An 18,116-nucleotide genomic window follows, 5' to 3' on the forward strand; every position below is an offset into this window, starting at 1 on the left:
TTTCCAAACTACTGCAGATGCCTGTAAATGCAGAGCCATCAGCGTTACAACAACCTTTCAAACCCTCACCAGGTTTAGAAGCACCTCCCTTTCAATGAGGGAACTTCAGCAGAATGGTTCACTGGTTCACTGATGCCTCAGCAAAAGGGATCACAGAATCATAGAATCAGCCAGGTTGGAAAAGACCTTTAAGCTCTTCCAGTCCAACCCTTACCCCAGCACTTCCGAGGCCACCACTAACCCATGGCACTGAGGCCTCGTCTCCATGGAGTGTGAACACTCACAGGGACGGTGACTGCAGCCCTGCCCTGGGCAGCCTGTTCCAATGCCTGAGCACCCTCTGGGGAAGGAATTGTTCCTCAGCTCCATCTAAACCTGCCCTGGTGCAGCTTGAGGCCGGTTCCTCTTGTCCCATCCCTTGTTCCTTGGGAGCAGAGCCCAGCCCCTCCTGGCTCCATCCTCTCAGGCAGTTGTAGGGAGCGATCAGGTCCCCCCTGAGCCTTCTCTTCTCCAGACTGAACCCCCCAGGTCCCTCAGCCCTTCCCCATCACACTGTGCTCCAGGCCCTGCACCAGCTCCGGTGCCCTTCTCTGTTCCCGCTCCAGCACCTCAAGGTCTCTCTTGTAGTGAGGGCCCCAGAACTGAATGCAGGATTCGAGGTGCAGCCTCACCAGCGCCCAGTGCAGGGCACAACCACTGCCCTGGCCCTGCTGCCGCACTGGTGCTGATCCAGGCCAGGATGCTGGGGTCTTCCTGGCTGCCTGGGCACAAGCTGCTCCTGTTCAGCTCCATCAATCAGCACCCCCAGCTCCTTTCCCATGAGCAGTTTCCAGCCGCTCTTCCCCGAGCCTGGAGCGTTGCAGGGGGTTGTTGTGGCCCAAGTGCAGGAGCCGGCACTTTGCCTTCTGGAACCTCATCCCATTGGCCACAGCCCATGGATCCAGCCTGTCCAGATCCCTCTGCAGAGCTTCCTACCCTCCAGCAGATCAACGCTCCCACCCGATTTGGTGTCATCTGCAAATTTACACATCCCAGTATGGAGCAGTACAGACCAGTTTGTACCAGTACAGACCAATATAGGCCACTATGGCCCCAGATAGTGCTGGGGTTTCAATATCGCAGTGTTCCCAATCCCTGCCACAGGTGCTCCTGCCCATCCCTCACCAGACCTCCTCGGTCTTTTCGTAGGACAGCCCCAAATTAGGCACCCCCCACTCTGGGGCTGCCCCCTCCTTCTACCTGATACCGGGGGGAGATTTGGGGTGCCCCATGGGGTGTGGTCTGGAGGCAACAAGGAGCAATTCGGGGCTCTCCAGGATTTTGGGTCCCTGGGTTCATTTGGCAGGGCCCATGGTGGTGGGGGGGTGAGGTTCACTTTAGGGGTGCCACAGGCTCCCTTTTCAGGGTCCTGCCTGCTTGTCTGTTGCTTCAAGGAAATATGGGGTTACCTCAGGATTTTGGGGGGCACCATGATTGGTTTGGGTGCCTCCAGTGCCCTTTGGGGAGGCAGCGTGATTTTGGGGTGCCCCTGTATTGGGGTACCACTTTTGGAGGGTCAATCCCCTCTGACCCCCTGAATTCACTACTGAACCCAAAGCAACGTTGGGGTCCCTCGGTGGATTTGAGGTCCCACAGCATCTTGGGGGACCCCAGGGCAGGTGCTGGGGGGACCCCACTTTTCAGACCACCCCTTTGTCAGGGGCCTCCTGGCAGCTGCACTGAGCTGGGGCAGATTTGGAGCTGCAGGGTTTGGGTTTGGGAGGATTTGGTGCTTCTTGCTGGGATTTTGGGGTGCAGGGGGGCTGGGTCCTGAGGTGCCGGGTTCTGGGGTCCCACCTGGCTGCAGGTGCTTGTGCAGAGCCAAGAGCCTCTTGAGGTGCTTCTTGTGCAGCTCCTTCAGGTCCCGGCGCTGCTCCTGCAGTGGTTTCACTCGGCCTCGTGCTGCCGCAGCTCCTGCAGCGACTGCGGGGACACCTCTGCAGGGGGTTGGGGGGGGGTGCAGGGGCCAAAGCTCTGCAGGGACAGGAATCTGGGGGACCCCCATGTCCCTCAGTGGAGGCACCTTTGTCCCTTGGCACCCTGAGTCTCACCGGATGCCCTGTGTTTCCCCATGGCAGAAAGTGGGGAGAATTTGAGGGTTCAGAGGAAGATTTGGGGATTCAGGGGAGTTCTGGGGTTTGGGGAGGTCCCCAAGACTCTCTGGGGTTGCAGGGATTTCGGAGACCCCCCGTCTCCTGATAATGGGGGCTATATCCGTCCCAGGGCACTTGGGGCATCATTGGATGCCTCATGTGGTCCCTTTGCCATAAATGGGGTGAATTTGGGGCTTCAGAGGGATTTGAAGGGTCATGGGAAATTTCAGGAGAGTGAGCGAGCGGCTGCGTGGTTCTCAGTTACCGGCTGGGCTAAACCATGACACTCCCCAGACCCACAAATACCCCCCAAGTGACCCCCATCGAGCCACATCTGCCTGCCAAGTGACCCCCCAGAGACCCCCAGACACACAACTGCTCCCCATGTGACCCCAAATTGACTCCCCAGACCAACCACTGCGATCCAAGTGACCCTGAAGTGATCCCCCAGACCCACAACTATCTCCAAAGTGACACCAAAGGGACCCCCTAGACCCACAACTGCCCCCCAAGTGACCACCAAGTGACCACCCAGACCCACAACTGTCGCCAAAGTGACCCCCAAGTGACCCTCATAGAGCCACAGCTGTCCCCCTAAGTGACCCCAAATTGACTACCCAGACCCACAACTGCCTCACAAATGACCCCCAAGTGACCACCCAGACCCACAACTGCCCCCCAGGAGACCCTGAAGTGACCACCCAGACCCACAACTGCTCCCCAGGTAACCCAACAGACCCACAAGTGCCCCACAGGTGACCACAAATTGACTCCCCAGACCAAAAATTGCCCCCCAAGTGATCCTAAAGTGATCCCCATAGAGCCATAACTGCCCCCAAGTGTTGCCTTCGAGTAGGCGTAGCGACGTGGTTCAGGAATGGCACGGCGACCAACCCCAGGCTGCTTGGGCCATCAGCTCACTGACACCAATGTGGTGGATGGCAAATGGCGTTTTACTGCTTAATGGCACGGTGTTATATAGCTTTGGTTTACAACGTCACTTCCGTCTGCTTACCTCATAAATTAAGTGTTATTGGCTGTTAGGAGAGGGGCCCTATCTTTCTGTACAGCGCGATATCTTCCTACCGCCAGACCCTGGCTACCCACATTTCCCCCCTCCCTATGCATAATTATATTACCTAAACAATAAGCTTAAAGAATATATATTGTATCAGAAAAGGAATCTTATTTGGACTGTACACCTTAAAATAATTCTATGCTATAAAGCACAGTCCCGAGTATAAACATAAAGCACATTAGGTAGCAGGTAATGAAGAGGTATACTGGAAGAACGAGGTAGGATTAGGGGTAGCTAAAAAAAAAAGGGGGGGGGTTTGAGAACAAGTATAACTGAAATTAAGATCTCTGTGAGGTGGTATACTTCAGCTTGAACTTGTGTGCTCTGGGAAGACCATCGATAAACTATCTCCGAGAGGCATCACTGCTGTGTGAGGTGACAGACTCAACCCTAGCGGGCGTCCCCACGCAGGCAACGTTGACCTGACTGTGATGAGTTTTTGTTCCCTTCACTCAGCATGAGGTTCGGGAGTTCCAACTTTTAAAAGTGCACGCCTGTTACCACGTAGGGGGCCAGTCTACGTGGTAAAAGGGGGTGACAATGTCCAAAAAGGTCTCCCAGGGGTTTGGATTTGTCCAGATAGTTAAATTTAAGTAAAATAACTTGAGGTAACATTAACCAAACACAATATCAAAGCAATTGCCGGCGTTCTACTAACATAATGTTAACCGTTTCTAGCCGGCTCTTAATAAATGACACAAGCTTATTTAATATACAGGGTCCGAAGACCAGTGCCAGTACAATCATTACAATTGGTTCCATCAAGGTAGATATCAAGGAAGTCAGCCATGGTGATTGGGTAAACCAGGATGTAAACCAGAAAACCCAAAAGCATGATCGCACAAAAGTACCGTGGCCCCCCCCTGCAAGGGGCATTTTGACGTTGCTGGTGTTCTGTCGATGTGGGGTATTCAGTTGCTGTAGGGCTCTTAGGTGTGGGTAGGGAGTTTGTTGGCTCATCGTCCCCTTCTGGCAGTAGGAAGTACCAGTCACGAGGGTGTCCAATGAATCGGTCCTGTAAACAAAAACTCAAACATTCTGCCACAACCGGGCACTTTGCTTCCACTGGGAGGTTCAAAGAGTCAACCGCAGCCTGGAGACGATCCACAAACTGCGTAAAGCTTTCACTTTCGTTTTGCTTTATTGTGGCCCATGGCAATGGCTTAGCAATAACTCTAGAAGCTGTGTGAATGGCTTCTCTAGCTGCGCGAGTGGTTGTCATTACCTCGTGAGCCCGCAGGCCCTGGGCCTGCGCCTGGGGGGTAATCATTGTTGGTTCTGTACCCATCAGCCGCTGCAGACTGGAGCCATGATCTGCCCCGACTGCTTGGGCTAACTGTCTCGCAGTTATCCTCCCATTCCTGTTTGAAAACGATCATCCCCGCTCCGTCAAAAATCAATCTACAAGTTTGTTTTATATCGAACGGGAGCATATCGTCTCCTCCAAAGACACCATCTATAAGGGTAGAGACCATGGCAGAATTAAGGCCTTTATCTGCAATTGCTTTAACAATTGCTTGTGTATCCTTAGGGTTTATTGGCGAGTGGACCCTAGGTCCCCCATCCGTCACTCGGACCGGAAACGCTAACGCGGTCGATGGGGTCCAGTTGGCACACTCAATCTTTATTTTTCTCCAGTCCATGAGAGGGACCTCCTCCCCCCGTGATTCCTTTTTAATTTGGATGGGGATATTTTGCCCCTTAATTCTGTTTATCTCCGTTCCTGGCCGCTCTAAATTTGGACCAGTTGTGAGCCACTTATCCCAACTATTGTCTGATCCCCAGCCAGGGTCTGATTCAGACTCAGAACTCGACTGACCGGTTGTATCCAGTGTCCGGTATGTTTTTGTCAGGCTCCGGCCCCCCCCACTTCTCTTGTGGGCGGGCTTTTCCTTCCCCTTACGGGCGGGCCGTTCCCCCCCACTTTGCCCGCCCCTCCTTCCTGGTCTGCTCCTCCCCCTTGGTTCGTCCCGCCCACTAGCCGGGGGGGTACTTGCCCTGCAAGGACATTTTTGAGGATAGCCACTCTGATTGGCTTCCCGCCCTTCGTTCATGCCTTCCCGCCCTTCGCTCTCGCCTTCCCGCCCTTCGCTCATGCCTTTCCGCCCTTCTCCAGTCGCTTCTGCCTTCGGTATCCTTCACGTTCTCCTCCCTCTCCCGTCCGTGCTTGCTCGTTAGAGCCAGCGCTTCCTCCCTGTTCCCGCCAAGGGTGTCCTCGCCCCGCCCTCCGTCTTTTTGCTCAGCGCCATCTTGAGGCGCATAGGGCGATGGCTCGACCCAACCTTCTCCGGGTCCGCGTTCCTCGCTGCACTTCTAGCTGCCTCAGCTAGCCCACCCCAAACGGACTCTGGCGGTTTCTGTTTATCCGGAAACAGATCGGGGTTCGGAAGATGGGGAGGTGCGTCGCCCTCTGGAAGATCTACAGGCGCAGGAGAGCTGGGATTATCGGGGGGAATGTGATGTAAAGTCTGCGTAGCTGCCCCGACCCCCAATTTCGGCGCGTCTCGCAGGCAGGATTTCGCCGCCTTCCAGGTTTCCTGCTCGTGTATGGCTTTCCGCAGGGGTTGTACAACCTTCCCCCACGACTTAAGGCTCTTGCCACAGCCCGAGGACATAGTCTCCTCGGCTAATGCCTTGGTGCATTTGTCCCACACCTCTGGGTGGAGAATATCCACCGGCTCATCAATGACCCCGAGTTGTAAAAGCCTCGCAACTGCGAGAGTAAAATCTCCAGGCTTACAATCAATACCCCATTGCCTATGCATTTCGGATACAACCTTCACAATGGATTCCATCCTCCTTGTGGGTCCGGGAGCGTCCTCCCCGCCGGGCTGGTCCTGCAGCTCCGGCCGTCGTTTACCCATCCAGGCGATTCCTGGGTTTCGGCACCACTTGTTGCCTCTAGAGGGCGTGGCGACCTGGTTCAGGAACGGTGCAACGGCCCACCCCTGGCCGACTGGGCCATTAGCTCACAGACACCAATGTGGTGGACGGCAAATGGCGTTTATTGGCACGTGACATGGCATTATATACCCGAGATACGTGACGTCACCTCCGTCTGCTTACATCATAAACTAAACGCTATTGGCTATCAGGAGAGGGGCCCTATCTTTCCGTACAGCGCGATATCTTCCGGCCGCCAGACCCTGGCTACCCACAGGTTCATGTGTTGACTTGCCACTGTTCGGTTAATGGTGGATTCGATGTTCTTAAGGGTCTTTTCCAACCTAAATGATTCCCTGATTCTACAAAATCTCGTTGTTCAGACCAAGCTCTGTCTCTCAGCAGAGAAATGACACTGCAGGCAGGCAGTATGTCTGCCAGCTGAGGGAGGGAACATCAGGGCTTGCTTCAGGCTGTTCCCCATGGGGTTCCCCTGGAGCCCCAGGGAGCCCAAGAATGCTCTGAGTTAGCTGCTGACTGGATGTGTTTCAGCAGCCATACACTGCCTTCTTTCTTCTGCAAAGAGCTCCAAGTGTAGGTCGTGACAGGCCACGTCTTTCTTTCCTGATTTACAGTTGGGTTTTTTTCCACTTGTGATGTTTCTGTCTTCAAAGACATGTCAGTTTTCATCGCCTACTACTTACATATCCATGCACCTTGTCTTACCCACAGACTTTGTTCCAATGGGGCTCTGGCATTGTATCTGAGCTGTGGGTGTTCAGACTGGAGAAGAGGAGGCTCCAGGGAGACCTTACTAAGCCCATACCTAAACAGGGTCTACAAGAAATCTGGAGAGAGCCTTTATACTTTGTTGGTGACCATCCAGACAGGGTATCCCACAGGGATGATGTCATGGTCAGCATGTGGACTTGTTAGGGACAGGTTAATGGTTGAACTCGATGTTCTCAAGGGTCTTTTCAAATGCAATGATTCTGTGATTCTAAGAAAAGTTGATTTTTAGCCTTAACTCTGTCTCTCATCAGAGAAATGACACTGCAGGAAGGCAGTGTGTCTGCCACCTGAGGGAGGGAACATCAGGGCTTGCTTCAGGCTCTTTCACTTTTGGGTTGTTTTATTCTCCCCCCTCTCAGGAGACTGATCCCCCTGGGTTGGCATCTTGGCTGCCTCTCGTCACCCTGTCACTGGCGTTTGGGACGCTGGTTGGTGGGACCCACAAGGCATGTGATGAAAATTCTCTTCCCTCTAACTACTAGATCAACCAGTCTCTCATGTATTAACAGGTCTTTTATATATACATGTGTCTCTATATATTTATATGTACACTCTAATGTGATGAGGTAGTGGATTTTTCCTGGGAGCTTCAGCCCAGCCCTGGAACTAGGACTTTTCTTTAGGGTATCTTAGAGCTGTCTGTGAAGGAGAAGGGGTATTGCAGCCCAGCAGAAATAATGGCAGAATCCCAGCCCCTCCAGCATGCCTTTGAAACCCTCCCACTGTCCCGCACACCATTAATCAGTATCTCTTGCAGGACTGGCTCCAGGGACATCTGCATCAATAGACAAGAGCAGGACTGCAGCAGAAGTAGCATGAGCCCCTGGCAGAGTTTGCCTAGGACTAGTAATTGGTAGTGAGGAAGCTAGTGCTCAGTCCAAGTGTGTGGTACGTGCGCATTTGAATATTGTGAGATCCTTGTGTAAAACCACATTTGGGTTTCCCCATGTGTCTGGGACACCCTTGTAATTCTCTGCTTTGCATCCCAGCCTCTGGGCGCAGTGGGCACGGGCCACTTGCGGATTGTGGTGGCAGTTTGACAAGGCAGATGGGACACAGGCGACTGCGTGAGCCAGCGTCTCCCTAGAACCTGGGCCCAGATGATCAGTACTGTGGGATGGGGGTGAGTTCACTTGCAGATAATGAGCTATCAGGGCAGTAGGATCTCCATAGCTATGCTCTGCTCTGCTGTTCTATGATATGCTGTGCCTTGCTATATGCTATATGCTGTGCTCGGACCTCTCCAAGCCGGCTGGGCAGAGGCTTGTCCCCTTGTGGCCACTCCCGGAGCACCCCTGGGTGCCCGGTGCCATGGGCACTATGCTGCTGCCATCACAAAGCCGTGGTGGTCGTTGTGGAGACGCCCATTGTGACGGGGCCCCCACGCTGAGCGTGGGCTATTGAAGGAGCCAGAGCCCTGCAGGAACCAGTGCAGAGGAGACCCCTCCCTCGGGAGGCTGCATCTCCCGTGCCTGCCCTGCGCATCCAGGTACGGGTTCTTTGACTTTGCAATCCTCTTTTAGTGTTGCCTTGAAACACATCTTGGGTACAAAGCAGGAGCCTCCTGTGTGCAGGAGGCATGTGTGTAACCCACCATCCTCCATCGTGCTTCTTGGCTCCTAAGAATAGGTAATTTCCCATCCTCTGTTTGATAACTTGGAACTTCATTATCCAAGCTCTGATACTGATGAGGCAATAGTAATGAAAGCTCCCCACCCACAGCTTCTTCAGCTGCTTTGTCAGCAACGTGATTACCAATATTCTCTGCAGCGTTATCAAACTGATGTGCCTTAAAAGCAAATTTTGACTTTCTGACACTTTCAGAAGTCTCAGTAGCACCATCAGCTCAGCTTTCTGTGCTCATGTGTTGGGGGAGGAGGAATGCAGGGCTTTAGCCTCTATTATGTTTGGTTTAGCTCTGTTATGTTATGGTCTGTAAACAGTTGTGAGTCAGCTCTCCTGCTTCTGGATCTGTTGTCAAAACCTGTTGTGCTGGCTCAAAAGTTTAGTTACTTTAAGTCTACCTCCTCTTGTCATAGAAGCACAGCCTGCTTGGGGAAAGCCAGTGACTGCTTTTCTGTTCCAGAATGGTTGTTAGCATGTGAAGTACAAATACGGTCCATTTTTGTCCCAAAGTATTTGATAATTTTTTCTATTAGAGTCTCTAGTCCTTTCCTTGCTTCCAGTTTTATAAGATCCTGTTTCTGTCTTAGCGGTGTGATATTTGGTTTCAGAGGAATAGTTACTTCTTCTGCATCTCGTGATGGTCCCGAAGCTCCAGCAGCCCATACTTGTGGATATACCCACTTCCTCGGGGATATCCGGCTCAGTGCCTGCTTTCTGTAACATAAAAACTCAGGCCTCCATAGCTTTTTTTTTCATTAGGAACATGGACCTGAATTTTCTTCCTTTAACCCTAATTGATGCATGGAATTTACTCAGTATATCTCTACCAATACCAGCATGGGGCACTCAGACATGCAAAGAACTTGATGGCTCAACCTCTGTTTGCCAGTTTCTCAAATGTAAAGGAAGGCCGGGTTCCTGTCCACCTGTGGCACCAATGCCTGAAGCTGTTTGTTTGCTTAATTGCCCTTTACAAGTATTTATAACAGAATAAGTAGCTTCTGTTTCTACAAGGAATTTTACCTTCCCATTCCCCAACCTAACTGTAGCCAGGGGCTCTGCTGGGGAGGGATTTGAATCTTCCCCTGCTCCTCCTCAATCTTCATTTAAAAGAATCATTCTCTCTGCCTGTCCTGACGTTCCATTTAATCTCCGGTGTTTCTTTTGATTCTGAGGGCATTTTCCCTTTGAGTACAACCTGTGGAGTCTGTTCACAACCCTTTCCATGTAATCCTTGTTTCCTCTCCTCCTGGGCCACTCCCCCCTTTCCTGGTTTCTTGTGGGATAGCTACAGGCAGCAACTTTTCTCTACTTTTTTCCCCTAAAGATTCCAGTTTTATTCTGGAGCTTATCTTATGCCCCCAGATGTACATTAACAAATTCCAAGTGAAACCTGACACACTCTAACCCATGAAACAGAATGTTGTCTTATATTAATAATTGTATGAATTCTATTAATAATATCTATATTAAGAATCAGGGACTGAAAGCCGTCCCCAGTACTATTGAACCATTTGAACCATTTCAGAGGGCTTGCACCAGAGCAATAGTGGTCCGATTATGATAGGTCTCCAAGGCCACATCCAGTATTTTTACCAAATCACATTGGTCCTCCCCCTGAAGCTTTTGTACCTTTTTCCTTGTGTCTTAAGTGGATTGACTTTTTGTTAAATGGCTTAACTCTTTCCTTCCTTCCTCCGATTCAGGATCAATAGTAGTATATTTACGCATCACCTGTTTTAATCTTCCCACGAATCCAGAAGGTGGTTCATATATATCTTGCTTTATTTCATATAGCTTAGATCAGCTCACTGTCTTGGGGACCGCATTCCTAACGCCAAATAAAATCCACCTCCGATATTGTTTCAAAGCTTGCCTGTCCCGATTAGGGTCCCAGTTAGGATTGGGGGTAGGTACGTGAAGATTCACTGTACTTGTCGCTGTGCCTGCTGTTATTTGTTGATCCACAGCAGTCTGAGCCCTACGAATAATCGTATTTGTGTCAACACTCTGAAAAGCATGATGCGTAATTACCAGCCACTTGTTTCCAGCTCTCCAAATCTATAATGGTAAAGGGAATCTTCATCATGAGCAGACCATCATTACACACAGCTTGTCTTAAAGGTTTAAGGAAATTTCACTGTCTTTCTCCAAGGACAATACAGACAGGTCCTGGAGTGCAAAATTAAAACTGCAATCCTTTTGCCGTTCCAGATGATATCTCAAAGTGAAACACATTTCTGCATAAGCTACTTCATCCCACTTTCCTTCTAGTCTCAAGAATAACATCCACCACTGATTACAGGATTTTACCAGGATCTCCCGAGTAACCAAACCCCTCGGTTTGTTCCAAAGTCTCCCCAGTGACTGAACCACCCTGGGGTTCACCCATCTGTTTCCAGTGTTGTGAAATGCAACCCAGTAGGGATTTCTTCAACACCCCCTGTGGAGACAGTGGTCCTGACCTCTACCCAGATTGTTGTAAAATGCAACCCCGTGGGGACCTTTTCAGGATCCCCCCTTTGGAGGCAGTGGTACCCATGATCCTGACCTCCACTAAATACCAAAGTCCAGACAACCAAAACTTAACTGCCTCTTACCCACCACACAGGGCATCCCTCTGTGCCTTATGTGGAAAGGGACCAAAAAGAATGCCTTTTTAAAGAAATTAAATCAGGGTCTCACCGAGGTCTCGAGATTGGTTCTGGGAACTGGGGTTCCTTTCAGGCAAATTCCCCTGAGGATGGCGTGAAGGTCCCAGAGACTCCCCGGATCTGTGGAAAACATGGCTGAGTGTCCCTGTTCAGGCACCAAATTGTTACCATCAAAGTCGGTCAGAGAAACTTTCTAAGGCTCAATTTGGAGTTTCAGAAAGCAGCATTCTTTATTGCAGCGCTGGGCGCACACGTGATCATTTCACAAAGGTGAGCACACCCAATACTTGCCAACAGCAGCTCTATATTTAGCATACTCATGCATATTCACAGCTTTTCCCAGGAACTAGTTATAATATTTGCATCCTAGTTACGCATGCGCTTTCTTGCTGAGTGGGGGTCTTTGGTGGGCACCGATAGTCTTCCTCACTGTGTTTACTGAATGACCTCAGTGTTTGCGCACGCTCGCAAGGTCCGAGTGCCCAGTTCGCAGTCGGCATGTCCTTCCTTCTGCTCTGTTCCAATCTCGCTCCAAGCTGGGCACCACTCTGCTATCTTGAAGGCTGGCATCCTTGGTCTTATTTACTGTCTCCTTAGTTGTTATCAGTCCCATGATGTTCCTTCCCCCATCAGCCAAACATTCCTTTCTCTCTACGTGTTAATAAGTTAGAACAGTTTGGCCTATTCTACTATGCTCAAGGCACACACACTATTGTTAGTTTAAGATTAAGGTTCCAACACAGTGAGCACAGGGACATGCTGGGGACACAGGGACCATAGGGACATGGTGGGTCACATGGGGACCATGTGGACACAGACATCACAATGACCATGGAGACATGGGACCACAGGGGTGGCTGATTCTGGAACACACCATGTTCAGGTGTGCAAGGCCACAGAACCCCACAGAACCCTTCACCAGAGGCACATGGAGACAACAACTGCTCCTTGGAACACAAGGTACTGGTGGAGGAGTCAAGAGCAGCTCCTCTGGTGGTTCCCGTCTTGGTGCCTGGGCAGGCCGCAGGGCTGGTGCTGGCCTCAGGGCTGAGGTCCCATCCCCTGGGCAGGCAGCGGGGCTCGTGCTGACATCAGGGTTGAGCTCCCAGCCCCCTGGGTGGTGTTTTGGCTGGGACAGATTTAATTCTCTTTCCTGTAGCTGGTGCAGTGCTGTGTTCTGGCTTTATTCTGGTAATAATGCTGGTAACACACTGATGCTTTAGTTGTTGCTCAGTAGCACTTACCCTGATCAAGGACTTTTCAGTCTCTCATGCTCTGCAGTGAAGAGGGGCACAAGAAGCCAGGAGGAAGCAGACAGGACACCTGACCCAAACTAGCCAAAGGGGTATTCCATCCCACAGCATGTCATGCCCAGGATAGAAACTGGGGGAGTCACCCTGAAGGGATGGGATTGGGTCAGCCTGGGTATCGCTCAGTGGGTACTGAGCAATTGCATTGGGCATCACTGCTGGTTAGCATTATCCTCTCTCCTGTCTAGTTTTATGCTCTGTCCCTTTTAAACCACAACAGCTCTACAGGAGCAAAGTTTGCTGTTCAGCTCTTCATTGTGATTTTAGTGATAGAAGATTTTACCTTTTCTGTTGTTGTTGCTCCAGGTTTGGTTTTTCACTTCTTTTCATGACTTTGTTCTTGCATTTTTAAAGAGCTCTGGCTGGTGGGTGAGTTATTTCTCTCTCTATAATTCCTGCGGGTTTCCAACCTGCACCTTGCTCCTTCAGCTGCTGATTGCCAGGTTTTCCATGTGGGTCCTTCCCTCCGTGTGCATTCCATGCCCGTTCCGGTTCTGTAGCATTCCTGTCAGCAGCCTGGCGGAGGTGCAGAGCGGCTCCTGCTCCCCAGCTCCCTGTGGCCGCAGTTGTGGTCGCTGCCGTTTCCCTGCCACGGGCAGATTCTCAGTCTGCAGCTGAGGGTTGCTTTTCTGTGGGGGGGTCTTGTCTGGGGCTGGGGCAGGGTGGGGGCTGGCCCCGGCAGTCTGCGCTGTCGAGTCTGGCCGTGGGACCGTGTGTTGAGTTGGTGGGATTTGTGCTCACTGTACACAGTGTAGGGAACGCAGGAATCTGTTTTGTTTTCCATGCGGATTGAAGTAAAAGGAAGCACTTGATGGCATGAAGCCATCCCTTTCTTGTGGGGTTGCGGGATGAAGGATGCTGTGAGCGTGCGGGGTGCAGGGGAGCTCAGCGCGGCTGCTGTGGGACCGGAGGTTTGTCTTTTACTGAGATTGACTCTGCGGCTCTGGCAGCAGAGGGCAGAGGCTGGTCCCCCCGCGGCCACTGCGGGAACACCCCTGGGTGCCCGGTGCCATGGGCACGATGCTGCTGCCATCACAAAGCCGTGGTGGTCGCTGTGGAGACGCCCATTGTGACGGGGCCCCCATGCTGAGCGTGGGCTATTGAAGGAGCCAGAGCCCTGCAGGAACCAGTGCAGAGGAGACCCCTCCCTCGGGAGGCTGCATCTCCCGTGCCTGCCCTGCGCATCCAGGTACGGGTTCTTTGACTTTGCAATCCTGTTGTAGTGTTGGCTTGAAACACATTGTGGGTGCGTGCTCTAAAGGGAGGAGAAGCTGTCAGGAGATGTGCTGGTGCCATCCCAGCTGTAGGAGCAGGGGCTGGGTGAGGAGGAGGCGCTGGGCTTGTTCATGTGCTTGGAGCTGAGCTCTGCCTGCAGAGGTGCTGGGGGCGAAGCAGGAGCCTTCTGTGTGCAGGAGCTGCTGGTGTCAGAGGTGCTGAGAAGGTGTCAGGGCATCAGAACTTCTCCCTTGTCAGAGCCTGCGGGAGTGCAAGGGTCACCCCAGCTCCCAGGAGCCCCTCCTTAGTTGCATTCCCTGCCCCGGGCAGAGGGATGAGCTCATCGCCAGCATCCTCACAGGAAAGATTAAGGGGAAATCCCCCATCTGCACCCTCAAAACCCGGCAGGATCCCCCCATATCTCCAGTTCCTACCTCCCCAATGATCTGTGGGGTGATCTCTGGTGGCTGTAGCTACTCTTTGAGGGCTCCATTGGTCCCCCAAACTACTCTGCCACCCACAGTGATTGGGGACATTCCCAAGAGCTTCCACATCCCCCAAAACCTCCAGTTTCTTTCTGAACCCCAATTCCCCCCCTATTTAATGTCATGGGCAAACAGGGGCACTGAAGAGTCAGGGTACCCTGGGACAAATGGAACCCCGAGTTTTGGGACACTGGATGTTCCCCAAATCCCTGCAGACCCTAGGGAGTTTAGGGGATCCCCCTGAATGTCCAAATCCCCTCTGAACCCCCAAACTCTTCTTCTCAACACATCTTCACCCTAGGGGAACATTGCTCACCCAAGAGTGACTCAGGGTGCCCTGGGACCCAGGTATCCCCTGTTTTCGGCACATGGGAGATCCCCAATATAATGTGCTTCCTACAGCGAGTTATGGGGAATCCTCCCGAACCCCCAAATGTTTCTTGAACCCCCAAATCCCTCCAACCCCCCCAAATCCCTCCCATTTCTGGCAACGGGGCTCCCTAGGGCATCCAATGAGATTCGGCTGCCCTGGGATTGATGGACCCCCATTTTTAGGAGAGAAGAAGTCCCCCAAAAGCCACCTCAAGGAGTTCTGAATCCCCAAATTCCCCCTGGGATCCTCCCAAATCTCCCCAAACCCAAAGCCCGCAGCTCCAAAGCCCTCCCCCAGCTCAGCGCAGTTCCACAAACCCGCTAAAATGGGGTGTCCTGAAAAGTGGGGTCCCCCCAGCACCTCCCCTGGGGGTCCCATAAGTTGCTCTGGGACCTCAAATCCACTGGGGGGACCCCAACTTTGCTTTGGTTTCAGTAGTGAATTCAGGGAGCCAGAGGCAGTGGATCCCCCAAAACAGGCACCCCAATAAAGGGGTATCCCAAAACCACGCTGCCCCCCAGAGGGCCCTGGAAGCATCCAAAACAATCGTGGTGCCCCCCTAAATTCTGGGGTACCCCAAATCTCCCTGTAGCAACACAAGAGCTGGCAGGAAACCCAAATGAGGGCCCTGGGGCAGCCCAAAAATGACCTGCACCCTCCCATCACCCTGGGGCCTCCAACCGCAAATGAGCCCAGGGGACACAAAGTCCTGGAGGGGCCCCAAAAGGCTGCTCCACCCCCAAAAGACATCAGCACCAAAACACTCCTTGTTGCCCCCGAACCACGCTCCATGGGGCATTCCAGCCTCAACTCCCCCGGGTGTCAGGGAGCTGGGGGGCAGCCCCATATTAGGGGGTGCCTAATTTGGGGTGTCCCCCAAAAAGACCAAGGAGGTCGTGTGGGGGATGAGTAGGAGCGCCTTTGGCAGCGACTGGGAGCACTGGGATATTGAAACCTGTTGTGGTTTAAGCCCAGCCGGCAACACAGAACCATGCAGCCGCTCGCTCACTCCCCTCCTTCCTTCCCCCGCTCTCAGAGGGATGGGGATGAGAATCGAAAGAATGTGACTCCCACGGCTTGAGATAAGAGCAGTCCAGTAACTAAGGTATAACACAAACCACTGCTGCTACCACCAATAATAATAATGATCTATAACAACAAGGGGAGAGAATACAACCGCTCACCACATGCCGACCAATACCCAGTCTGACCCCAGCAGTGATCACACCCTTCCAGGTAACTGCCCCCAGGTTATAGACTGTGCATGACGTGCTGTGGTATGGAATACCTCCCTGGCTAGTTTGGGTCAGGTGTCCTGTGTCTGCTTCCTCCCGGCTTCCCCTCTTCCCTGGCAGTGCATGAGACTCAGAAAGTCCTTGGTCAGAGTGAACATTACTGAGCAGCAACTAAAAACACGGGCGTTATCAGCACAGTTCCCAGGCTGAAAGTCAAAACTACAGCACGGCACCAGCTACTAAGAAGGAGAAAAATGACTGCTACTGCTGAACCCAGGACAAAACCCCAGCAGTATCTGGGCCCCCCTCCATCTCCTCCCCATCCCCGACTTTTCTCCCCCAGAGGTTGCCCGAGCACAGTCACTGTATCTCACAAGCGAGATTCCACCAGAGCTGAGAATCATGAGTCTGCTGTTTTGTTGGGTGCCACCAAATAGTTCAGGACTGCCTTTGCACCTGCATCAGGACTGCCAGAAAACACCCAGTGTGGGGCAGTGTCTATAATCTACCAATTGTGGACATGCAGTATCAGTTCGCTCCTTCTCACACCCTTTCCCCTGACCGAAGGGGTTGAGGACGGCCTCTACCTGGGTTCCCATACCCTTAGGTAGAGAGTATTCTGGAGGGTAGATTTTGTCTAGTTAAGCCCACCAGCACTTTTGGATCACTGACTAATGCTGCGCTTGAGCATTTTGGGCATCTCCCCACTGCCCCAGCCCTGCCAGCCCATCTGTGCCAAGCACTTAAAATCACAGTATCACAGTATCACAGTATGTTAGAGATTGGAAGGGACCTCAAAAGATCATCTAGTCCAATCCCCCTGCCGGAGCAGGAATATCTAGATAAGGTTACACAGGAATGTGTCCAGGCGGGTTTCGAATGTCTCCAGAGAAGGAGACTCCACAACCTCCCTGGGCAGCCTGTTCCAGTGTTCTGTCACCCTCACTGAGAAGAAGTTTCTTCTCAAGTTTAAGTGGAACCTCTTGTGTTCCAGTTTGTACCCATTACCCCTTGTCCTATCATTGTTTGCCACTGAGAAGAGCCTGGCTCCATCCTCGTGACACTCTCCCTTTATATATTTATATACACTAATAAGGTCACCCCTCAGTCTCCTCTTCTCCAAACTATAGAGACCCAGCTCCCTCAGCCTTTCCTCATAAGGGAGATGCTCCACTCCCTTAATCATCTTAGTTGCCCTGCGCAACTAAGAGTAATGAGGACGTATTTAATAAACTTAAAGTGCTCAGTTTCTTAAAATCCACAGCTTCTCTGGGCACCCTGTGCCACTGTCTCACCACCCTCACAGGAAAGAGCTTCTGCCTAAGAGCTTATCTCAGTCTCCCCTCTGGCAGGTTAAAGCCATTCCCCTTGTCCTGTCCCTACAGGCCCTGTTCCAAAGCCTCTCTCCAGGTTTCTTGTAGCACCTTTAGGCTCTGGGAGCTGCCTGAAATTCTCCCCTTAAGGAGCCTTCTCTTCTCATAGCTGTGCTGAGGATCCCCTCTGAGCAGGGACAACACAAAGCCCTTTCCATGTGCCTCCCTCACTTAGCTGTGCTCTCCCTGCTTGTCAGCACTGGCATCTTTGTCCCCCTCCATCTCCTCCCCATCCCTTGATCTGGTGGTGGCAGTGCAGTACAGGGTTGTGCCTCCAGCAGTGAACACCCTCATCTGCAGCTTGAAGAACCAGGAGCTCAGGGATGCTGTGAGGAAGCTGGTGACTGGATGTGTTTCAGCAGCCATACACTGCCTGCTTTACCCTGGAAAGGGCTTCCAGTGCATGTCATGACAGGCCACATCTGTCTTTGCTGCTTTACAGTTGTTTTCTTTTTTCCACTTGTGATGTTGCTGTCTTCAAAGCCATGTCAGTTTTCATCCCCTGCTACTTCAGTATCTGCCCACCTTGTCTGACCCACAGACGTTGTGCCAATGGGGTCTCTCACTGTATTTGAGTAAAAGAAATGATCCTGCAGCAACTTCCTCTCTGTGCTATGTGCTCCCATGGCAGGAATGAAGGGGAATGAAATCAGCTTTCTGGCTGCTCCAGCTCTGGGATGGCTGCTCTGTGCCTGGAGCAGGAAGAGCTCTTGAGGAGCCCAAGGGCCGGGGCTGTTGTGCTGGTGTGGGGAGATGGGATGGCATGGGGGGGCTGCAGAGCTCTCAGGGTGTCCTGGGCAGGAGAGCAGGGGACACAGGGGTCCCTGCAGGGGACTCCCCTGCAATGGCCCAGGCTGGGGCTGCCTGGCTGGGAGCAGCCCATGGGAAAGGCCTGGGTGGGCAGGAGCTGGACAGGAGGCAGCGTGTGCCCTGGCAGCAAGGGAGGACAGCAGCATGGCG

This window comes from Psittacula echo (genome assembly GCF_963264785.1).
Source record: "Psittacula echo genome assembly, chromosome: 19".
NCBI classification, from domain to species: Eukaryota; Metazoa; Chordata; class Aves; order Psittaciformes; family Psittacidae; genus Psittacula; species Psittacula echo.